Genomic DNA, 23,894 nt, shown 5'->3' with positions numbered 1-23,894 from the left:
ACACCAGGAGGTCTTTGCATAAATCCTTTATTGTGCACTCGTAAAACAAGGACGACACGTTTTCAGCGTAAGCCTTTTTCAAGTAGCCACCATTTTGCAATTCCCACATATAAGAGTCCTTTTTTCATGTCATAACCCATAGAAACAAAGAAAATACTCCAATGTTTTAACGACACATACTGATACAAAATAATACTGTATGCATATATACATTTCATCAATTGAATTACACTGTATTCTTGATTGTATGTAAATCATTGTCTGACTTTCGGGCTGGACATAAAGGGTAACATTGTGGCTATTAACTAGCAGTATTCCCCAGCTATGCGAACATGGACTGCAAAAATCGCATTGTCTGTCGGGAATCGAAGTATCACCGATGTCTCATGGCTGTCAGTGCATCCACGCGACTTCGAACTACAAAAACGCTATAACCATCGGGAAATGAGGTTCGAATAATATGCTAGGAACGGGGTTCGAGACCATTGTCGGAATACTCATATCCCCTTTGATTTCTTTAGCATATTCTACACCTCAGATCGAGAGTAATTGGATAGCTCGGGCGCTCCCTTAGTTATCTTCGCATTCCCTAAAAGGATCCATGTATGGAAGGATATACCAGTATTTAGGGTGTTACATGGCACATTTGATGCCGTGCAATCCCGGACTACAATATCGTGTTGCCTATCGGGAAATGAGGTTCAGCTAATGCGCTGGCAGCGGGGTTCAAGACCAATGTCGGACTGATAGTCTCCCCTGGATCAGCATTAAATATCATTCGCCTCAAATCGAAGTTAAATTGTACCCGGTGGATATGGGAGCTCCCTTTGTTATCCTAAGTCGCCCTAAACTGGAATGGTCCATTTAGTGGCTGGGGTATTGGCTGGGAAAGGTGGCCTTTGTCTGATGTTCGAGTGCTATTAATAGGGGATAAGTGAAAGGTGAGATATTTAATAGTGAGTTTTGTGAAATTCTAAACCAATCCATAATAACAAAATGATTTCCTAACATAATTAGCAACCAACATACTTTTCTCCTGTGTGAATATTGTGAGGCTCTCCCTTATGACCATCTGGGTTATAGGGCAAGTAGCATCAGTCCGACGCTCCACCATTGTGGTTGTTCTACCCCTTCTTCTCCCTTAATGATAGTGCAGAAATGGGGAGCTACACTGATAACATTTGTGGTGGTGATTACTTATATATATACAACGCTCATCATACTGCGGGTTAACCTCTGCCCTGTACCATCATAGCTTTAGAAGCCTATATGGGATGATAATTCTTCTCCATAATTCAGTCCCTTCGGGGTCTTGCTTTCCATATCTATAATGTTTTTGGACTCTCTGACTCTAAGTTGCGCCTCACGGTCTCCACCCCTATGTTCTTGGGTATCTTGTCTATGCCATAAAACCTCAGGCTCCCATTGTTGCTTTTATGGCTCTCTTCATAATGGCGAGCCATCTGGTAATTATGGTCTTTATTCGTGATGGCACGTAGGTGCTGCAAAATCCTAACTTTGAGTGGATGCTTGGTGCTGCCTACGTACTGGAGGCCACAAGGGCACTCCAGCACGTAGACAGCAAATTCTGTGTTGCAGTTTATTTGGTGTTTGATTGTTTTTGTCTGGCCTGTTCCTATCTTATAATCTTTCTGTGATCTCCCATTGCGGTCACATTTACAATTACCGCAAACTGTAAAGCCATTAGGGATAGGGGGCCACTTAGTTTTAACTGGTTCATTAGGGTAGCTATGTACCAATCTGTCTTTGAGGGATCGTGCCCAGCGGTATGTTACTTGTGGTCTAGTACCCACTAGTCCTCCAATGATGGGGTCAGAAACCAGTAGGCTCCAATTCACCCTCATCACTTTTTCCAGGGCCCATGCCCCCCTCCTGAAGTTTGTAATCATGCGGGGTGCATCGGGTAGACTCTTACTAAGGGATCCCTTTCTCTTTTTATCACTAGTGGATGTTCTGAACAGGACTTCCTCATGTTTAAGGCCTTGGACTTTATTGTGGGCAATCCTTAAAGTCTCACCATCATATCCTCTTTGGGTGAAGCGTTCTATCATTGCCTTTTGTTCAGTCTCAAAGTCAATGTCGGTGCTGCAATTGCGGCGAGCCCTTAGCAACTCCCCATAGGGAATACTTCTCTTCAGGGGAATCGGGTGATGGCTCGCCGCATGCAGCACCGCATTGCCAGCAGTTGCCTTTCGAAACAGCCGTGTGGTTATGCTACCCTCTCTAACCTCTACTGCTACATCCAGAAATTCACAGTATGTGTTGCTGATAGTATACGTGAAACGGAGATTGAGGTCATTGATTCCTAGATGACTGATGTACTGTCTTGCTAGAGTTTCTGGGCCATTCCAGTATATATATTTACTGGAATACTGGAATACTGGAATATATATATATTCAAAGAACTCCGTTTCTGTTCATCCACGTTTTCCCAGAGAAACGAACACGGACCCACTGCAGGTAGTTTGCAAAGTCTTTATTCTGTGCGCAACACAATCTCCGCTATGACGCGTTTCGGACCCTATGAGCTCTTGATCACATAACGTTGTCTGACAAGCCCCACCCTTTTAAAGTGCAAGATATAGATCATCTGACCACAGGGCCTAAGGATATAAACAACAGACTTCCGCCTAATTTCAGCATAATTCATTTCAAAGGTTATTATCTATTACGGTGTAAAATACCTTCGATAAAACACCTCTCTGTGAAACCACAATTTAGAATCAGTTGATAAATTCATTTAGCCTTATGCAGATTTTTATAGCATGTGCAACATTACGCAGATATATAAATAGAATCAATAAATAAACAAATAAATACATCTACTCATATAAATTTATATATATACAATTCTATATACAAATATATACACAATCCCAATTCTGCTTTATTCTGTGCAAATCTGCTTGTAAGTGTGCAAAATTTCGCAAAAATTGTGCAAATTCCGCAAATGTCACAGGTAAATGATTGAACTCCTGGTCTCCCAATCCTGCCCCAGTGGGCCCACTTATTCCTCCTGAAATTACTGCGTCCCCATTGCCCTTATAATGTGGTTACCTATTGCTGTGCCCCCCTTAAAAGTACAAGATAAAAACAAGAAATCAATGTGCAGGTCACCTAGACCAACCCTGTGTACCATCAAAAATGTTTTTCCAAAATAAATTGTGTATCAAGTTTCTCTTATGTACAGTCTTCTGCTAAAAGATTCTTTATCACTGTTTAGGCAAGCAACTACTTCACTCCCCTGTTACTATCCTTGTAGATACGTAATTGCCCGGGCCCCTAGAGACACGTATACATGTCCTCACTTGCGTTTAACCCATTAGGTGTCTTAGAGTCCAACTCAAGGATGTACCGTGTCTCCAGTAATCTTAATTGGGCCTCCCGGTCTCCTCCTCTGCGCAGCAGAAAGACTGTGTCTATAGCAAAATAGCTGAGACAATTCACATCATTACCATGACACAAGTTAATATGACGTGCCACTGGGTAGGCCTCATCTCTATTGCTGATAGCTCACATGTGCTGGAGTATACGTTTGTGGACCTGCAGCTTGGTACTACCCCCATACTGCAGGCCACATGCACACTCCAGCACATATACAGCAAAATCCGATTTACACGTTAATTTTTTAGAGACGGGCACTGGCATATCCCTGAACGGGGTGGTGTATGATGTCCTATTTTTCCCTAGTTTACAGGCCTTACACGAGGCACACTTGATGAAACCTTTAGTAGTCTGTAGCCTGGAGCTGCTACTGGACACTTCCAGACTACTTTTTACGAGCATATCACTCATAGAGCGTGGTCGGCTGAATGTAATTGCCGGAGTTCTAGATAGTGTCCGACCAATGATAGGATCCCCCTGAATAATCGCCCAGTTCCTGCGAAAGATGGTACGTAACTGCTTATGCTGCCTGCTATATGTTGTTATGAGTCTCGGTTGGTCTGAAATTATTTTATCAGTGTTTGTTGATATCACTGTGCCTTCCCACTGGGTCAAATGTGCATAGTTCTGATTGGCTTTTGTGATGGCTTTATCTACCACTGCCACAGAATACCCTCTGGTTAGAAATCTCTCTCCACTTCTCAACTGGGCCTGTCTGCACTCTTTGTCTGTGCTGCAGATCCGTCTGATTCTCAGCATCTCCCCGTAGGGGATGCTGCGAAACAGATGGCCGGGGTGATGACTGGTTCTTTGAAGAAAGACAAGGGGAACCCAGTAAATGGCTCAGGACCATGGGTATCAAGTATTTATATAGGAAACAAGTGGTCCTTAGCATATGAGAATAAGAGTAAACAAAGATATTATATAGACCACAATGGGCTGCTATATAGTTCACAGTCCCTTGTTCAGCCGGACAGGGAATTTTTATTGATCTGGTAAGCCGTTTTGTGTGAGGATACAACACATAACCAAAACATTAGGGTTACAGTAGGGCACAGTCCTGTGCCGTACGTAGGAAAGAAGTAAAAAGGACAGTAAGTGAAAGAAATATCAGGCAAACAGGGTGAGCTTACAGGTCACTGATGCGAATTTAAATTAACAGTGTACCCTGGAGTTAATCATACATACAATAATACAGTGGGGTCACATGTATGGATTACTCATAAAGGAGTCGACGTTTCGATCCCACGCTCAGTTATAAGTGGATCATCTTCAGGACTTGAAAAATGATTTTCCTGAATAAAGCTTTTTTAAACGCCTGTTGGAAAAAGCAAGGAAGAAAACAAACCATAGGTGCAGTCAATTTAAGCATAATTATAGCAATAGTCAGCACTAGCTATTCACTTACAGTATTCGGAACCGCAGTGAGGCGTGTTGCCAGAAGGCGTGGGCATTCAGTGCAATCCTTTAGAAAACCATACTACTGTAAAATTGATAAAATATATACATTCACATGTTTTTATCGATTTGGTAAGGCAGCCGCAGTGTTTGGAAAGGAGTGATTGACACGTGCAGGTGATCGAGGTCTATTGGTTTTTGCACTGGTGATATGGCGTGATGCCGTGGTAGGGAAGTGAACAGGAGTCAGTGTCATAGGTCCAGTGGTAGGGCATGATGGGGTAGTTACTGTCAATTAAGTGCATGAGGGTGCATCAATCGACCGGGATATTAAGATTGTGAGCAGTAGCTAGGAGGACCTACCAATTATGAATCCGTGATTGAAGTCAGTTCAATTGAACAGGGTGGCGACTGGCCTCAATACACGAACTGCGATGCAGTGCCCTGTTGGGATTGAGGGATTATTTATTATCATGGTATTTACAGACCACGGGTTGAGAAAAGGCGTTGAAAAAGGCGGGTGGCATCTAGTTTTACCGTATTCTGAAGTTTCCGCAGGTTTGGGTAGATATTGAAGGGCACATCAGGGGCGATGCTTCCAGGGCACTGTGCATATATCACGGTGCATTATGCAGCGATGGCGTCGCTGTAGAGACAAAGTTACCAGGATCAGTATTGGTCATGGGGGAAAAATTGTTACTGCGTGAGGTAACAATTGCCGCATTACCGTTTGGTTTACTTGCAAATTAGTAAATTGCGGCGTGGGCAATAGCACTGTCTCAGAAGGATGACTGGTGCGTTACAGATGTGACTTTTAAGGCTGCATGATGCCAATTGGCATCGCTGTGGGAGCAAAGGGCCAGAATTAATACTAGGATTGGGGGAATAGTGACTGGAGGCGCAATGCGGCAGGAGCTGCTTTACCGTTTAGTTTCTTGTGAGCATTAAAGATTCCGATGCTCGGCGTGGTTATAGGCGCCGTCTGGGTCGCGGTCAGAAAGGTGACTGATCGCTGTGGGTGTAAGGGGACGGAATTAGTGAAAGGTTTAGGGGAGAGTGAAAGGAAGCGCAAGGAGGCAAACGCTACTTTACCGTTTTGGTTTCTTCCAATGTTGAAGAAATCTGAGGCTCGGCGTAGTCAATGACGCCGTGTGAAAAGTTGCGGCCAGAATGGTGACTGATCCGCTGAGGGGTTAGAATTAAAAATAAGGTGGTGGTTAAGGAGCGGATTACGGGTTTGCTAGTCCCGAGGTCAATGGTGTGGGAAACTTACTGAATAGTGGAGATGCAGTGGATGAGCCGATAGCGCGCTGTGCCTAGCAAGTTCGCTTCCGTGTTGTGGGTTACGGAGCTTGTTATTGGGCAAACAGCAGTCACGTGTCAGGAGACTTGTGAGGTCCAGGGCAGCTTCACGTTTTGCCGAACCGCCATCTTAAGATGGTCAAAGTTAACGCTAAAGCTAGGAGGATGTTGATACTAAACATTGTGCCAAATCCCTCTAGTAATGATTAAATTAATATATAAGCCAGAGAGGTGAGTGCTAATACATGGATTTGGGGCTGTGGTATGGCATTATAAATTGGAGTGGGAGTGCAGTTACAAGTGCTTAAATTGTGATCATGTGCAGGGAACGAAGTGGCAGCAATTCACAATTTACAAGTGAAATTCATAAGCTTTCAACACTGAGGTACATCAAGATTACAACAAGAACCTTTGAGATGATGCAACTATGTCTGGATCCAAGTTTTTGTGTGACAACCTGTAGTAAAGAAGTAAAGCCAATGTTTTAGCCGATATAGGTGCTACAGGAGGGTTGTCCAATCTTCACTTCTGTTCAATCCTGTGTGGATAATGTTGAATTGGATGATTGTCTTTAGTTCCTCTCGGTTGAGTAGTTGGGCCAGATTGCCTCCTCTTTGTGGGAGTTTGATTGTCCATTTGATATCATCAGCAGTGTGTTTCAATTCAGCAAAATGTTCGACAAGAGGTGCGTTAGGAGTCCCACATCTGATGCGACTTCGGTGCTGGCATATGCGAGTCTTCGCTTTTTGAGTGGTCTGGCCAACGTACATTTTGGGACAGGAACACAAGATAGCGTAGATGACATTACAGCTGTCACAATTGGTAAAGCTTTTCATTGCTACTGTCACACCGTTATGGCTGAAATTCCGTGCCTCAATCGTGAACTCACACACCGTGCAGCAACCACACTTAACGTGCCCCAAGATTGGTGGGAGGCCCAAGTTGGATTCAATTGTTGTCATGGTAGTAGGGGCAGGTAAGGCAGCTCTGACTAGATGGTCCCTTAAGTTCTTACTTTTCTTAAAAGCAAAAACTGGTCTTTCTAGGTGTATTGGGCCTGCGTTTAGCGTAGGCCATTGTTTGAGGATAGACTTACAGATTTTGTTGGATATGGGGGAGAAGGTGGTTACACAAGCTATTTTCTCTGTTTTGTCCCTTGTCTTTGGTGTCAAGAGGGCTTCGCGAGGGCAATACCATGCCCTTTTGGAGGTCGTTTTGATTAGTCTTCTAGGGTAGCCCCAAGCTTTTAGTTTGTTAGCAAGGATGTCAGCTACCCTGAAGTAGTCTACTTTAGCTGAAAAATTCCTCCTGATTCTTAGGAATTTAGAGTATGGTAGAGAGTCTTTCAGTGCCCTGGGATGATTGCTATCATAGCTCAGGAGGGTGTTGCGTTCCGGGGGCTTCCTGTAGAGGCGTGTTAGTAATTCATTATCATGATGAAAGATTGTCAGGTCTAGGAAAGCTATTTGGTTTTTGTCATAGACAAGAGTGAAGTTGAGGTCAGCACAGTTATTATTGAGCCAATGATTGAAAGAGTGCAGTGTAGGAATATCAAGGTTCAAAATGAGGAAAATGTCGTCTATGTAGCGACGCCATAGTGAAATTCCTGGATAGAAAGGATTACTTTCTGTTAGGATGTTGCCAGTTTCAAGGGCATCCATGAACAAAATTGCCAGGTTGGGGGCAAAGATAGCCCCCATAGAAGTGCCCTTTATTTGTTGGTAATAAATGTTATCAAACACAAAATAGTTCCTGGTGAGGCATAATTCAAGGAGCTGTAGGATGAAGATAGTAGGGACCCTGTGTGGGCGTGGTCGTGAGTCTAGGGTTTTCTGAATGACCAGAAGAGCCGCTGTTTGTGGGATATTCGTATAGAGCGACTCTACGTCCATAGTGCATAGGCTGTGAAATGCAGGGTCATAGGGGAAATGTTCCACCAGATTGATCATCTCCATACTGTCCCTCACATAGCAGGTTGTGGATGGTACAAATTCCTTTATGAAGAAATCTACAAATGCTCCAAGAGGCTCAAGGATAGAGCCACAGGCAGAGACTATTGGTCTACCTGGGGGAGTGTCAATGTTCTTATGAACCTTTGGGAGGGTGTAGATTACTGGCTGACGTGGGCTTTTTACATTAAGGAATAGATGTTCCTTTTTACTCAGAAAGCCATCAGAGACGGCATCTGTTGTGAGTTTTAATATAGTTTCTTGGATGCTTTTGGTGGGATTACCTGGTAATCTTTGGTAGTGATTTGTATTTCCCAGCTGACGTTGGATTTCAGTTTTGTAAAAATCAATGTCCTGGAGGACAATTCCATCCCCCCTTATCGGCACTTTTTATGACAAGTGAGGGATTGTTTTTCAGAGAATTTATAGCGTCTTTCTCAACTCGTGAGATATTGTAAGGAACATAAAGTTTTTTCTTCTCTAGATCACAGAGGTCTTTATGTACCAGTTTTTCAAATGTTCTTATCTCCGAAGGAATCATACTGGCAGATGGAAGAAATGTGGAGGGCGGTCGAAATGGGGTGTTAGCATTGGTTATGGTGGAAGGGTGAAGTTGAAAGAAGGCTTTCAGACGGATTAATCTGAAGAATCTGAGTAGTTCAGTTTGTAACTCCATGAAATTTGGACGAATGGTAGGCACAAAAGATAAGTCTTTTTTTAAAAAAGCTACTTCAGGGTCCTGTAGTGAATGTTGGGATACATTGAAAATAGGTATTAGCTCGGAAAACATTTGTGGGGAGATAAGAGGGAGCGAAGAGTAAGTTACATCAGTGTGGTTTACCACTGGTAAAATTTGTTCCTGGTCTTGCGCTCGCCTGGGGCATTGAACCATCTCTGTCATCCCGCCTTTTTGTTCCATAGCCCAACATGTGGAAGCTCCTGGAACCATCCAGCCCTGGAAGGGGTTATGCTTTGCCGCCTTTACAGGAGGGTCACCTGACCTAGGGGTATAAGAGGAAAGGAGGGAAACCTGACTGTCAGTTGGGGCACCTCTGGACCTGGGGGAACTTCTGCTGGAGTATAGGTGGTTGGGCCTAGGGGCGGAACCTACACAACAGAGCTTAGGCCCTGCTGTACCCAAGTTAGATGAGTGAATCTGCCAGCCTGCTGATCTTGCCCAGTGAGGGGGAACCCACGGGACCAACTCCAGTGTGCTGCAGGGGACCATCCTGCCTCTGATGCCTGCCAACTCAACACCCTTCATCCCCCATGAACCTGCACTGAGACCTGCTGTGTAATCTTCCCCCCAAGACAAGCGCTGTACTGAAGAAGTGGGCTGCCTGCTGTGAGCACTGCTGGGGGATCAACCAGGTAATCAGCGCTGTGCCAACTAAGCGCTTGATTGAGAGAACTGTGCCCCCCTGCACTGTGCTCCTTAAGCGTTGTGCCCACCTAGCACTATTTTGCCCAGGACTTTAAAGAACTGCTGCTGCTGGAGCTGTATTCCCCCCAGCGCTGTGCTCCTGAAGCGCTGTGGCCAACCTGCGCTATAGTGCCTGCATATGCCCCGCCTGGTGCACTGTGGCTGTGCACTGCCCTGGAGCTGTGACTTCAAAGCACTGTGAATCTAGATGCGTTGCAGGCCCTAATCACCGACGCAGCCCAGTACCTGTCTCCTAGCGCTGTGCCAGGAAGCGCTCATCTGCCGAGGATCACCGCTGCAGCCCGGGCGCTGTGAGATCTGAGGCGCTGACTGCGCTTCCAGCGTGTGTGCGCCTTAGTCGGGCGCTGCTGCAGAGTGCGTCTTGTGCCCAAGAATCACCGCCGTGGCCCCGGCGCCTGCTAACATGAAACCACCTGCCGCCCGAGTTCACTGCTGTGGCCCCCGAAGCCTGGGGAGGGCCGCTGCGGTATTGCAGAAGGCCGCGCTAAGCCTGTGAGGGCGTCATCACGTGGCTGGGGCGCTGGCCACGTCATCGACGCGCCCCCTGCCAGACGCGCCCTCATTGCCTCTTGGCACCGCGCCCCCTCAAGCCGCGTCCTCATTGGTCCCCGGGCCGGAGGAAGCATTGGCAGGCCCGGGACCAACTCTGAACACCGGCAAGGAGGCTCCCAGGAGAGCGAGAGCCCCCCGATCTGCCCCAGATCAGGACCGAACAGTGAGGGCCTTGCCGAGGCCAAAAATAAAGATAACATTCTGGGGGAGGGCAGAGGTGACAGGTGATAGCGGGGCTGCCGAAGAGCCTCATACCATCAGAGAGGCAGCCCTGTGACTGCCCCTCCCCTCAGGAGACTGCAACTGGGCCATGTAGGCCCTATTTAACCCTTCAATGGCCTTGTTGGCAGGCCTAAAATAAGAGTGTAACTGCTTGGAGTCATGCTGGACTGGGCATAAGACTGCCCTGGTAAATGACGTTCTGTGCTTTGAATTGGCTCCTGTTCTATGTTCAGCATAGAGTGCCCATACCTGGGAAATGTTGTGCCTGATGCTTTTATGATACACAGGTCTAGGAAATGTTTTTATGTTTTCCTCCTACATCCAAGGTGTTGCCCCCTCCCCTTTGGAAGTACAGTGGGGAGGTTAGCTGTATTACTGTTGCAGAAGAGATGTGCCTATGATGCCCCTAGATACTGAAAGCATTACTTCTATGTGCATGAAGTTTTGAGAGCTGTTTATTCCATTTGCCTGATATAAGAATAGTTACTTACCTGTACTCAGAAGTCTAGATAAAGAGTCTTGAATTGAACAGCAACCTGGTGTGGTGTCATTTTATTGCGTGTGCATTCTTGGCTCAGTGTGAGTGGGTGCTGCACCACTGCTTTACACATTGCCTTCGGGTGCCTTCCTGCCTCGAGCCATGTCAGAATTGGTGACCCCAGTTCTAACATACCCTGATTGCCTCCTGAACTCTGTTGCCATCATTTCAATTTCTTTTAGTGTCCCTTGCGGATCTGTTGTGACTATTCCAATATCATCTGCGTACGCAAGGATTTTTGTCTCATATCCTTGTGTAATAATTGGTTTAATCTCCTGGTCATTTAAGATCCTTACTATGAATGGATCAAGAAAAAACCCAAATAAAATAGGAGAGCAGGGGCACCCTTGATGCATGCCCCTTAAGATTTCAGTTCTCCTAGATGTGTTCCCCATCACTTGTAACTGTGTGAATGGTTTAAAATACATGGCTTGAATATCTTTCAGAAATCCAGGACCGAGCCCTCTATTAGCCAGAGTGTCCCCCAGGAATGGCCAGGACACTCGGTCAAAAGCCTTTTCCACGTCTAGGAGGACCACAGCCACTTCTGTGCTCTCTACTTCTGCGATATCTAATATTGATATAACACGTCTGGTGTGGTCTGTGGTCCTCCTACCCGGAACAAAGCCATGTTGCCTGGGTGATACCATTGAGATAACTATTCTTTGCAGTCGTGCAACCATTAATTCAGAATATAACTTTGCGTCCGCATTCATTTGCGAAATCGGTCGGCATGAAGATGGTAATTCTGAAGCTTTATCCTTTTGAAGAAATACCACCATATCAGTACCCTGCCACGATACTGGTGGGACCCCACTATATTGTATACCTAAATATAAATCATGTAAGATAGGGAGAATCTGTATGCCTAGCATTTTATACACTACTAGCAGTATTTTTTCTGGTCCAGCAGCTTTGCCTACAGAAAGAGACCCCAGTGCTTCCTGAACCTCTTGCATAGTACTTTCTTATTCTAGTTCTTGTACTATTGTCATCTTCCAATCTAGGCAAAACAAGGTTGCTATCCTCTGTTTCTGACACATCCAGTACCGTATCCGCCCGATATAGTCTTTCATAGAATTCCTCAAACATTTCCAATATTTTCTCAGAGCCCTCCACTGTTTGACCTTTATTGTTCTTGATTTTCAAGATGTTATTTCTAGTGCTTTTCTGTCTTATCCTACATGCCAATGTTTTTCTTATTGCTTCCTGGTATTCATACATCTACCCCCTATATACTTGAAAGGCTGGAGCCACTTTCTCCTGAAAATGTGCATTAATATCTGATTTAGCTATCGCTAATTTTAACATATGCTCCTGTACTGCCCCCTGCTCGGCCCCCTTCTTATTAGCCCAACATGCTCAGATTCCAGTTCTGTCACTATCTAAATCAGGTGGTCCGTTTCTGCTTTCTGCTGTTTTCTAGTTCGGGCTGTATATCTGATTACTTCCCCTCTAAAAGTGGCCTTAAAAGTATTCCAGATGATGGCCTGATTTGCACTGTACCTGTTGCAATCAAAAATCTACTGCCCATTGCTTAATATAGGAGCAAAATCCCTCATTGGCTAATAATTCCTTATCAAAAGACCATGAATTCTGTTTTTGTCTACCTGCTGTGCCTTTTATTTCCAAAAACAACAGGTGATGGACAGAATGCAGAACAATGTCATACATTAACCCCAGTACAGAGCTCTGGGCCTAAATCCATCGCTTTTTTGATCACCATGACATTCCAGTTTGAACACATCCATATGCAAATCAGTCTTGACCCTGTGCCCCATGGGAACAGTCCAGCCTGAACTGCCAAGCCATGTCCTCCCTGGACTGGAAACAAGCATCCTAGGACCGGTTTCGGGCTTTCAGCCCTCATCAGCCAGGATAGCTTGATTCCAGTAGCATGGACAACATGAGACTCATGTTTGAGTATACCCGTCCCACTCGGGGTGACAAATGCAAAAACAGCAGTTGGTGGACAGAATGCAGAACAATGTCATACATTCAGCCCAGTACAGAGATATGGGCCTAAATCCATCTTTTTTTGCTCACCATGCCATTCCAGTTTGAACCCATCCATATGCAAATCAGTTTTGACCCTGTGCCCTATGGGAACAGTCCAGCCTGAACTGCCAAGCCATGCCCTCCCTGGACTGGAAACAAGTATCCTGGGACCGGTTTCGGCCCTCTGGGCCTAAATCAATTGTTTTTTGCTCACCATGCCAGTCCAGTTTTAACCCAGCCATATGCAAATCAGTCTTGACCCTGTGCCCCTTGGGAACAGTCCAGCCTGAACTGTAAAGCCATGTCCTCCCTTGACTGGAAACAAGCATCTTAGGACTGGTTTCGGGCTTTCAGCCCTCATCAGCCAGGATAGCTTGATTCCAGAGGCATGGAGAGCACGGGACGCAAGTGTGAGCATACCCGTCCCACTCAGGTGACAAATGCAAAAAAACAGTTGATGGACAGAACTCAGAACAATGTCATACATTCACCCCAGTACAGAGATCTGGGCCTAAATCCATTGTTTTTATGCTCACCATGCCATTCCGCTTTGGACCCAGCCATATGAAAATCAGTCTTGACCCTGTGCCCTATGGGAACAGTCCAGCCCTAACTGCCAAGCCATATCCTCCCTGGACTGGAAACAAGCATTCCAGGCCAGTTTCGGGCTTTCAGCCCTCATCAACCAGGCTAGCTAGATTCCAGTGGCATGGAGAGCACGGAACTCATGTCTGAGCATACCCGTCCCACTCGGGATGACAAATGCAAAAACAACAGTTGATGGACAGAATGCACAACAATGTCATACATTCACCGCAGTACAGAGATCTGTGCCTAAATCCATCATTTGTTTGCTCACCATGCCATTCCAGTTTGAACTCAGCCATTTGCAATTCAGTCTTGAACCTGTGCCCCATGGGAACAGTCCAGCACGATCTGCCAAGCCATGTACTCCCTGGACTAGAAAGAAGCATCCTGGGACCGGTTTTGGGCTTTCAGCCCACATTAGCCTGGATAGCTTGATTCCAGTGGCAGGGAGAGCACGGGACTCATGTCTGAGCATACCGTCCCAATCGGGGAGACAAATGCAAAAACAACAGTTGATGGACAGAATGTAGAACAATGTCATACATTCACCCAATGTACAGAGATCTGGGCCTAAATCCAACGTTTTTTTGCTCACCATGCCATTCCAGTATGAACGCATCCATATGCAAATCAGTCTTGACCCTGTGCCCCATGGGAACAGTCCAGCTCGAACTGCCAAGCCACAACCTCCCTGGACTGGTAACAAGCATCCTGGGACCGGTTTCAGGCTTTCAGCCCCCATCAGCCAGGATAGCTTGATTCCAGTGGCATGGAGAGAACGGGACTCACGTCTGAACATACACGTCCCACTCGGGGTGACAAATATAAAAACAACAGTTAGTGGATAGATTGCAGAACAATGTCATACATTCACCCTAGTACAGAGATCTGGGCCTAAATCCATCATTTTTTTCTCACCATGCCATACCAGTTTGAACCCAGCCATATGCAAATCAGTCTTGATCCTGTGCCCCATGGGAACAGTCCAGCCCGAACTGCCAGGCCATGTCCTCCCTGTACTGGAAACAAGCATCCTAGCACCTGTTTCGGGCTTTCAGCCCTCATCAACCAGGATAGCTTGATTACAGTGGCACGGAGAGCACGGGACTCACGTCTGAGCATACCAGTCCCACTCAGGGTGACAAATGCAAAAACAACAGTTGATGGACAGAATGCAGAACAATGTCATACATACGCCCCAGTACAGAGATCTGGGCCTAAATCCATCGTTTTTTTTTCACCATGCCATTCCAGTTTGAACCCAGCCATATGCAAATCAGTCTTGACCCTGTGCCCCATGGGAACAGTCCAGCCTGAACTGCCAAGCCATGTCCTTCCTGGACTGGAAACAAGCATCCTAGGACCGGTTTCAGGCTTTGAGCCCTCTTCAGCCAGGATAGCTTGATTCTAGTGGCATGGAGAGCACGGGACTCATGTCTGAGCGTACTTGTCCCACTCGGGGGTGACAAATGCAAAAACAACAGTTGATGGACAGAATGCAGAATAATGTCATACATTCACCCCAGTACAGAGATATCGGCCTAAATCCATATTTTTTTGCTCACCATGCCATTCCAGTTTGAACCCAGCCATATGGAAATCAGTCTTGACCCTGTGCCCCATTGGAACAGTCCAGCCCGAACTGCCAAGCCATGTCATCCCTGGACTGGAAACAAGCATCCTAGGACCGATTTCGGGCTTTCAGCCCTCATCAGCCAGGATAGCTTGATGACAGTGGCATGGAGAGCACCGGACTCACGTCTGAGCATCCCTGTCCCACTCGGGGTGACAAATGCAAAAACAACAGTTGATGGAAAGAATGCAGAACAATGTCATGCATTCACCCCAGTACAGAGATCTGGGCCTAAATCCATCTCTTTTTTGCTCACCATGCCATTCCAGTTTGAACCCATCCATATGCAAATCTGTCTTGACCCTGTGCCCCATGGGAACAGTCCAGCCTGAACTGCCAAGCCATGTCCTCCCTGGACTGGAAACAAGTATACTGGGACCGGTTTCGGCCCTCATCAGCCAGGATAGCTTTATTCCAGTGGCATGGAGAGCACTGAACTCACGACTGAGCATACCCGTGCCTTTTATTTCCAGCACCAGAGGATTCTGATCAGAAAATAATTGCCATAGTTTCCTGATATCTATCTAATCTACCAACTGGCTAAACACCAAAAAATAATCCAATTTAGCAAACTTTCTATGAGGATGTTAAAAGTACGTATATCCGGGATCTTACTCTTTCTTCTCTTTCCTAGCATCTATCACCCTATAAGTTTCCTTGAAAGTATTTATTGCCCTGAACACCTTTCGTTTTCTTCCTAAGTACTTATAACTCTTTGATTGTGTATCCACTTTTATATGTATATTAAAATCTCCACATATGATCACCGTTTGTGACAACGTGGCAAATTCTACCTCTAATTCTTCCCAGATAGCTGCATCATCTAAATTGGATACAAATTTATTAACCACAGTTATCCCCGTATTTAGCTCCATTATAGCCCAACATCCCCATTTGTTTGCCGCAGTCCTAATAACTTCCCCGGCTCTCTGTTTCACATATATAGCCACTTTCTCATCATAGTAGTTTGCATGGAACACACCAAAAGATTATACCCCCTAACTTCCAACAAATCTTTATTCTTCCAGGAAATATGCGTGTCTTGGAGACATATAACATCTGGGTTTACCGTTTTAAGGATCTGAAAGACCCTCTCTCTCTTTTTCCTATCATTCAAACCAGCCACATTAGATATGCAAATTTGTAAACTATCCATCCCCATTTCTCTTTTTCCTGTTACTTTTACTTGCCATTGCGTACCACACTTCATTTCCACTTTTCCATTTTGTACTCCTGAATTCCATATTTGTCCCTTTTCTCTTCCCCCATATATTGAGGCCGAAGATATTTCCTCTGGTTTGGCAGCTGCTCCTCTGGCACTGTGATCTTCCGTTTTTTCCCCTGTGACATTAGCTTCCGGAGAGAGTGAGATCTCACACATAAGGCTCCTAGCTGCCCCAGTCTGCTTTAGCTTTTCCTTTTTAGAATTGTGTTCGTTTTTTTGCATCATAGTGGCATCCAGATTTGGCTCTTCTGGACTGGACAAATTGAATTCACTCCCAAGGCTCATTATTGAGCCATCCATAGACCCTGGGTTTCATCCTTCCACTTGGTCTTCGTCTGAAGAGTCAGCAGGTTCAGAGAGTGAGTACAAATTCTCACCGATGTCGCTCCCTATATTACCAGCTGTTTAGTCTTCTTCATTCTCCTTTTCTTCTATTGTTTGTCCTACAGGAGAATCAGACTCCTGTGCCTCCTGACCATTACCTCATCCTGATCCTAGGCCTTTTCCTGTTGAATCATCTTTTAGATCTCTCTGGGACTGTGTTTTCTGCTCCCTCTGGATCTATCCAGGCTCAGTCCCCAAGGATATCAGTTGCGGTGTCTCTATGCCTTGCTTTACTTGCTCATCTGCCATAACATCCTTTCGTACAGCCTCCGTCTTCCCATCATTGGAATCCGGCTGTTTGTTCCTGTCCGGTGCTGCGAACATTTGAGGTACCTTTTTTTTTATGCCCTTATCATATTCTTCCCCCTGCGATACAGAGTCCAAATCAGCCTGTGACACGGCTTTCGTGTTCCTCCCCCCTGCCTCTAAGGCTGCTTGTCTGTTGCATGCTGGGGTTCCTATCGTAGCGCCAGTTTTACCTCCACGCGCTGACTTTGGTGGCATATTGTTTTTATTGTTCCACCCAGTTGCCACAATAGGCTCCACCACTTAGCACAGCATAACCAATGGCACAGCCAATATCACTCTGTCCAGTCTTCTATCACTTCTCCAAGCCGATATCCAGCTGTATTTTTCCTTTCTTTGATACAAGTTGTTCCCCTTTTTTCCCCCTTTTGGTTTGAAAAACCTTCAGCGTTAGCTTTTATGGCAAAAAAAAAAGAACGCTAGCTATCTGCAGCTTATCACTGTACTCGCTTAGCTCAATCAGCCAGCGTCCGGCTTTCGCTTCACTACTCCCCCTCCGCTCCTACCTCCGAATCTCCCGGCACGGAAACCATCAGGCATTCGCAGCTTCGTACCTTGGTTGCGATGCGACAGTTAATTATTCAGCTTTTCAGCTGGGCGGCATATCCTACAGCTCTGTTTCCATCCTTGATAGCTGTTACACACCGCTGTTACTGTTTCATCATTTCTGCTGATATTTCGCGGTTATGGAGGCATTCAAACCATCCGCTCCAACAATCCAGTCCCTCAGCTGCCAGGTGCTCCTCCCACGGCTTTGCTGCAGCCTTCTAATCCTTTAATTCAGGTATGCTGTGCTGGTTTGCCTCGCAACCTAATTGGATTTCTCTTTCTCACTTTTCCTGTTTGACTTTTTTTCCTGCTCCTTTCACCTCCTATTCCGTTCAGACATAAATTCTTCTTCAAATCGATATTCAGAGAGGGGGGCTCACGAGGAGCTCACTGCTCACACGTCCGACCTGTGGACGCCATCTTTGCTGCCAATAATTTGTAAAAAACACAGATGATGGACAGAATGCAGAACAATGTCTTACATTCAACCCAGTACAAAGATCTGGGCCTAAATCCATCGTTGTTTTGCACTCCACACCACCCTATGTCAGACACTGGCTATATGCAAATCAGCCTTGACCCTGTGCCTCATGGGAACAGTCCAGCCCGAACTACCAAGCCATGTCTTTCCTAGACCGGAATCAAGCATCCAAGGACCGGTTTCTGGCTATCAGCCTTCTTCAGCCTGGATAGCTTGACTCCAGTGATGTGAAGAGCCTGGGACTCACGTCTGAGCATACCCAGCCCACTCGGGGTGAAAATTGCAAAAAACACAGTTGATGGACAGAATGCAGAACAATGTCTTACATTCACCCCAGTACAAAGATCTGGGCCTAAATCCATTGTTTGTTTGCACTCCACACCACCCTAGGTCAGACACTGGCTATATGCAAATCAGTCTTGACCCTGTGCCCCATGGGAACAGTCCAGCTCGAACTGCCAAGCCACAATCTCCCTGGACTGGTAACAAGCATCCTGGAACCGGTTTCAGGCTTTCAGCCCCCATCAGCCAGGATAGCTTGATTCCAGTGGCATGGAGAGAACGGGACTCACGTCTGAACATACAAGTCCCACTCGGGGTGACAAATGTAAAAACAACAGTTAGTGGATAGATTGCAGAACAATGTCATACATTCACCCTAGTACAGAGATCTGGGCCTAAATCCATCATTTTTTTCTCACCATGCCATACCAGTTTGAACCCAGCCATATGCAAATCAGTCTTGATCCTGTGCCCCATGGGAACAGTCCAGCCCGAACTGCCAGGCCATGTCCTCCCTGGACTGGAAACAAGCATCCTAGCACCTGTTTTGGGCTTTCAGCCCTCATCAACCAGGATAGCTTGATTACAGTGGCACGGAGAGCACCGGACTCATGTCTGAGCATACCAGTCCCACTCAGGGTGACAAATGCAAAAACAACAGTTGATGGACAGAATGCAGAACAATGTCATACATACACCCCAGTACAGAGATCTGGGCCTAAATCCATCGTTTTTTTCTCACCATGCCATTCCAGTTTGAACCCAGGCATATGCAAATCAGTCTTGACCCTGTGCCCCATGGGAACAGTCCAGCCTGAACTGCCAAGCCATGTCCTTCCTGGACTGGAAACAAGCATCCTAGGACCGGTTTCAGGCTTTGAGCCCTCTTCAGCCAGGATAGCTTGATTCTAGTGGCATGGAGAGCACGGGACTCATGTCTGAGCATACTTGTCCCACTCGGGGGTGACAAATGCAAAAACAACAGTTGATGGACAGAATGCAGAATAATGTCATACATTCACCCCAGTACAGAGATCTCGGCCTAAATCCACATTTTTTTGCTCACCATGCCATTCCAGTTTGAACCCAGCCATATGGAAATCAGTCTTGACCCTGTGCCCCATTGGAACAGTCCAGCCCGAACTGCCAAGCCATGTCATCCCTGGACTGGAAACAAGCATCCTAGGACCGATTTTGGGCTTTCAGCCCTCATCAGCCAGGATAGCTTGATTACAGTGGCATGGAGAGCACCGGACTCACGTCTGAGCATCCCGGTCCCACTCGGGGTGACAAATGCAAAAACAACAGTTGATGGACAGAATGCAGAACAATGTCATACATTCACCCCAGTACAGAGATCTGGGCCTAAATCCATCTCTTTTTTGCTCACCATGCCATTCCAGTTTGAACCCATCCATATGCAAATCTGTCTTGACCCTGTGCCCCATGGGAACTTTCCAGCCTGAACTGCCAAGCCATGTCCTCCCTGGACTGGAAACAAGTATACTGGGACCGGTTTCAGCCCTCATCAGCCAGGATAGCTTTATTCCAGTGGCATGGAGAGCACTGAACTCACGTCTGAGCATACCCGTGCCTTTTATTTCCAGCACCAGAGGATTATGATCAGAAAATAATTGCCATAGTTTCCTGATATCTATCTCATCTACCAACTGGCTAAACACCAAAAAATAATCCAATTTAGCAAACTTTCTATGAGGATGTTAAAAGTACGTATATCCGGGATCTTACTGTTTTTTCTCTTTCCTAGCATCTATCACCCTATAAGTTTCCTTGAAAGTATTTATTGCCCTGAACACCTTTCGTTTTCTTCCTAAGTACTTATAACTCTTTGATTGTGTATCCACTTTTATATGTATATTAAAATCTCCACATATGATCACCGTTTGTGACCACGTGGCAAATTCTACCTCTAATTCTTCCCAGATAGCTGCATCATCTAAATTGGATACATATTTATTAACCACAGTTATCCCCGTATTTAGCTCCATTATAGCCCAACATCCCCATTTGTTTGCCGCAGTCCTAATAACTTCCCCGGCTCTCTGTTTCACATATATAGCCACACTCTCATCATAGTAGTTTGCATGGAATACACCAAAAGATTATACCCCCTAACTTCCAACAAATCTTTATTCTTCCAGGAAATATGCGTGTCTTGGAGACATATAACATCTGGGTTTAACGTTTTAAGGAGCTGAAAGACCCTCTCTCTCTTTTTCCTATCATTCAAACCAGCCACATTAGATATGCAAATTTGTAAACTATCCATCCCCATTTCTCTTTTTCCTGTTACATTTGCTTGCCATTGCGTACCACACTTCATTTCCACTTTTCTATTTTGTACTCCTGATTTCCATATTTTTCCCTTTTCTCTACCCCCATATATTGAGGCCGAAGATATTTCCTCTGGTTTGGCAGCTGCTCCTCCGGCACTGTGATCTTCCGTTTTTTCCCCTGTGACATTAGCTTCCGGAGAGAGTGAGATCTCACACATAAGGCTCCTAGCTGCCCCAGTCTGCTTTAGCTTTTCCTTTTTAGAATTGTGTTCGTTTTTTTGCATCATAGTGGCATCCAGATTTGGCTCTTCTGGACTGGACAAATTGAATTCACTCCCAAGGCTCTTTATTGAGCCATCCATAGACCCTGGGTTTCATCCTTCCACTTGGTCTTCGTCTGAAGAGTCAGCAGGTTCAGAGAGTGAGTACAAATTCTCACCGATGTCGCTCCCTATATTACCAGCTGTTTAGTCTTCTTCATTCTCCTTTTCTTCTATTGTTTGTCCTACAGGAGAATCAGACTCCTGTGGCTCCTGACCATTACCTCATCCTGATCCTAGGCCTTTTCCTGTTGAATCATCTTTTAGATCTCTCTGGGATTGTGTTTTCTGCTCCCTCTGGATCTATCCAGGCTCATTCCCCAAGGATATCAGTTGCGGTGTCTCTATGCCTTGCTTTACTTGCTCATCTGCCATAACATCCTTTCGTGCAGCCTCCGTCTTCCCATCATTGGAATCCTGCTGTTTGTTCCTGTCTGGTGCTGCGAACATTTGAGGTACCTTTTTTTTTATGCCCTTATCATATTCTTCCCCCTGCGATACAGAGTCCAAATCAGCCTGTGACACGGCTTTCGTGTTCCTCCCCCCTGCCTCTAAGGCTGCTTGTCTGTTGCATGCTGGGGTTCCTATCGTAGCGCCAGTTTTACCTCCACGCGCTGACTTTGGTGGCATATTGTTTTTATTGTTCCACCCAGTTGCCACAATAGGCTCCACCACTTAGCACAGCATAACCAATGGCACAGCCAATATCACTCTGTCCAGTCTTCTATCACTTCTCCAAGCCGATATCCAGCTGTATTTTTCCTTTCTTTGATACAGGTTGTTCCCCTTTTTTCCCCCTTTTGGTTTGAAAAACCTTCAGCTTTAGCTTTTATGGCAAAAAAAAAGAAAGCTAGCTATCTGCAGCTTATCACTGTACTCGCTTAGCTCAATCAGCCAGTGTCCGGCTTTCGCTTCACTACTCCCCCTCCGCTCCTACCTCCGAATTTCCCGGCACGGAAACCATCAGGCATTCGCAGCTTCGTAACTTGGTTGCGATGCGACAGTTAATTATTCAGCTTTTCAGCTGGGCGGCATATCCTACAGCTCTGTTTCCATCCTCGATAGCTGTTACACACCGCTGTTACTGTTTCATCATTTCTGCGGATATTTCGCGGTTATGGAGGCATTCAAACCATCCGCTCCAACAATCCAGTCCCTCAGCTGCCAGGTGCTCCTCCCACGGCTTTGCTGCAGCCTTCTAATCCTTTGATTCAGGTATGCTGTGCTGGTTTGCCTCGCAACCTTTTGGGGTTTCTCTTTCTCACTTTTTCTGTTTGACTTTTTTTCCTGCTCCTTTCACCTCCTATTCCTTTCAGACATAAATTCTTCTTCAAATCGATATTCAGAGAGGGGGGGCTCACGAGGAGCTCACTGCTCACACGTCCGACCTGTGGACGCCATCTTTGCTGCCAATAATTTGTAAAAGACACAGATGATGGACAGAATGCAGAACAATGTCTTACATTCAACCCAGTACAAAGATCTGGGCCTAAATCCATCGTTGTTTTGCACTCCACACCACCCTATGTCAGACACTGGCTATATGCAAATCAGCCTTGACCCTGTGCCTCATGGGAACAGTCCAGCCCGAACTACCAAGCCATGTCTTTCCTAGACCGGAATCAAGCATCCAAGGACCGGTTTCTGGCTATCAGCCTTCTTCAGCCTGGATAGCTTGACTCCAGTGATGTGGAGAGCTTGGTACTCACGTCTGAGCATACCCAGCCTACTCGGGGGGAAAATTGCAAAAAACACAGTTGATGGACAGAATGCAGAACAATGTCTTACATTCACCCCAGTACAAAGATCTGGGCCTAAATCCATCGTTTGTTTGCACTCCACACCACCCTAGGTCAGACACTGGCTATATGCAAATCAGCCTTGACCCTGTGCCTCATGGGAACAGTCCAGCCCGAACTACCAAGCCATGTCTTTCCTAGATGGTATTTCTATTCCACAGATAAAGTTTTAGCATCCCATGTCATGTGTTCATGACGGCAATGCGGAGGACTCCCCCCTGCATTCCGCCATTTGTATATATACAAGGAAAACACCCCCCAGGTGTTAGGGCATAGTACTTCACTCAAACACGAGTGTCCCAGTTAGACTCCTACCATCGCAGCCGCGAGGCGGAGGAGAACTCGGGCGAAATGTACCCAGAGCCGGTAAGCAACCACATCAAGCGCGAGCAACTTTACCCTCCTAGTACCTTTCCCGGCAAAAAAACGAACTCCGATGTTCACATCCCGAGGCAAAGACAGGTTTCCTGAAGATCGGGAACCAGACGCTCCCGCAAGACAGCCAAAATCACGAGACCCGTTCTCTGGTCCCGCCCCGCTATATCCTGCCGTACCGCTAAGGACCATGGGACTGGTAGTTCAGGGCCCAAGAAGCAAGGGAATTCTAGTTCAGGTAGGCGCAGTCCTGACCTAAACCCTGACATTGACCAACTGTGTTTTTTGCAATTTTCACGTGAGTCCCATGCTCTCCTCATCACTGGAGTCAAGCTATCCAGGCTGAAGAAGGCTGATAGCCAAAAACCGGTCCTTGGATGCTTGATTCCGGTCTAGGAAAGACATGGCTTGGTAGTTCGGGCTGGACTGTTCCTATGAGGCACAGGGTCAAGGCTGATTTGCATATAGCCAGTGTTTGACCTAGGGTGGTGTGGAGAGCCGGTTTTATTCCTGTTGTTAACGCTGCAGAACATATGCACCTGACCGCCCTGCCACAGGACCTTGAAGGGGGCTGCCGCATCTCAGGGTCCCACAGAGTGCCCCAATTTTTACTCATACGCCAGGGGTGCCACCGAGTGCCACTATTCCTGCACAGACACCAGGGGGCTACATCCCCCAGCATTCCATGCAGCATATTCGCCGCCATCACAAAGCACGTCACCGAGCACCACGAGGTGCTCAAAAGGGGGCCAGGGCTCCAACAGCGCGGGCACGCGCGTGGGCGCCCGGGCCAAGGGCGTGCCCGTCTGCGCCCGTCCGAGCCAGGCAGAGGCTGGGCTGGACTACC

Source organism: Lissotriton vulgaris, chromosome 3_1 (genome assembly GCF_964263255.1).
Source record: "Lissotriton vulgaris chromosome 3_1, aLisVul1.2, whole genome shotgun sequence".
NCBI classification, from domain to species: Eukaryota; Metazoa; Chordata; class Amphibia; order Caudata; family Salamandridae; genus Lissotriton; species Lissotriton vulgaris.
Note: the sequence above shows the minus strand (reverse complement) of the source record.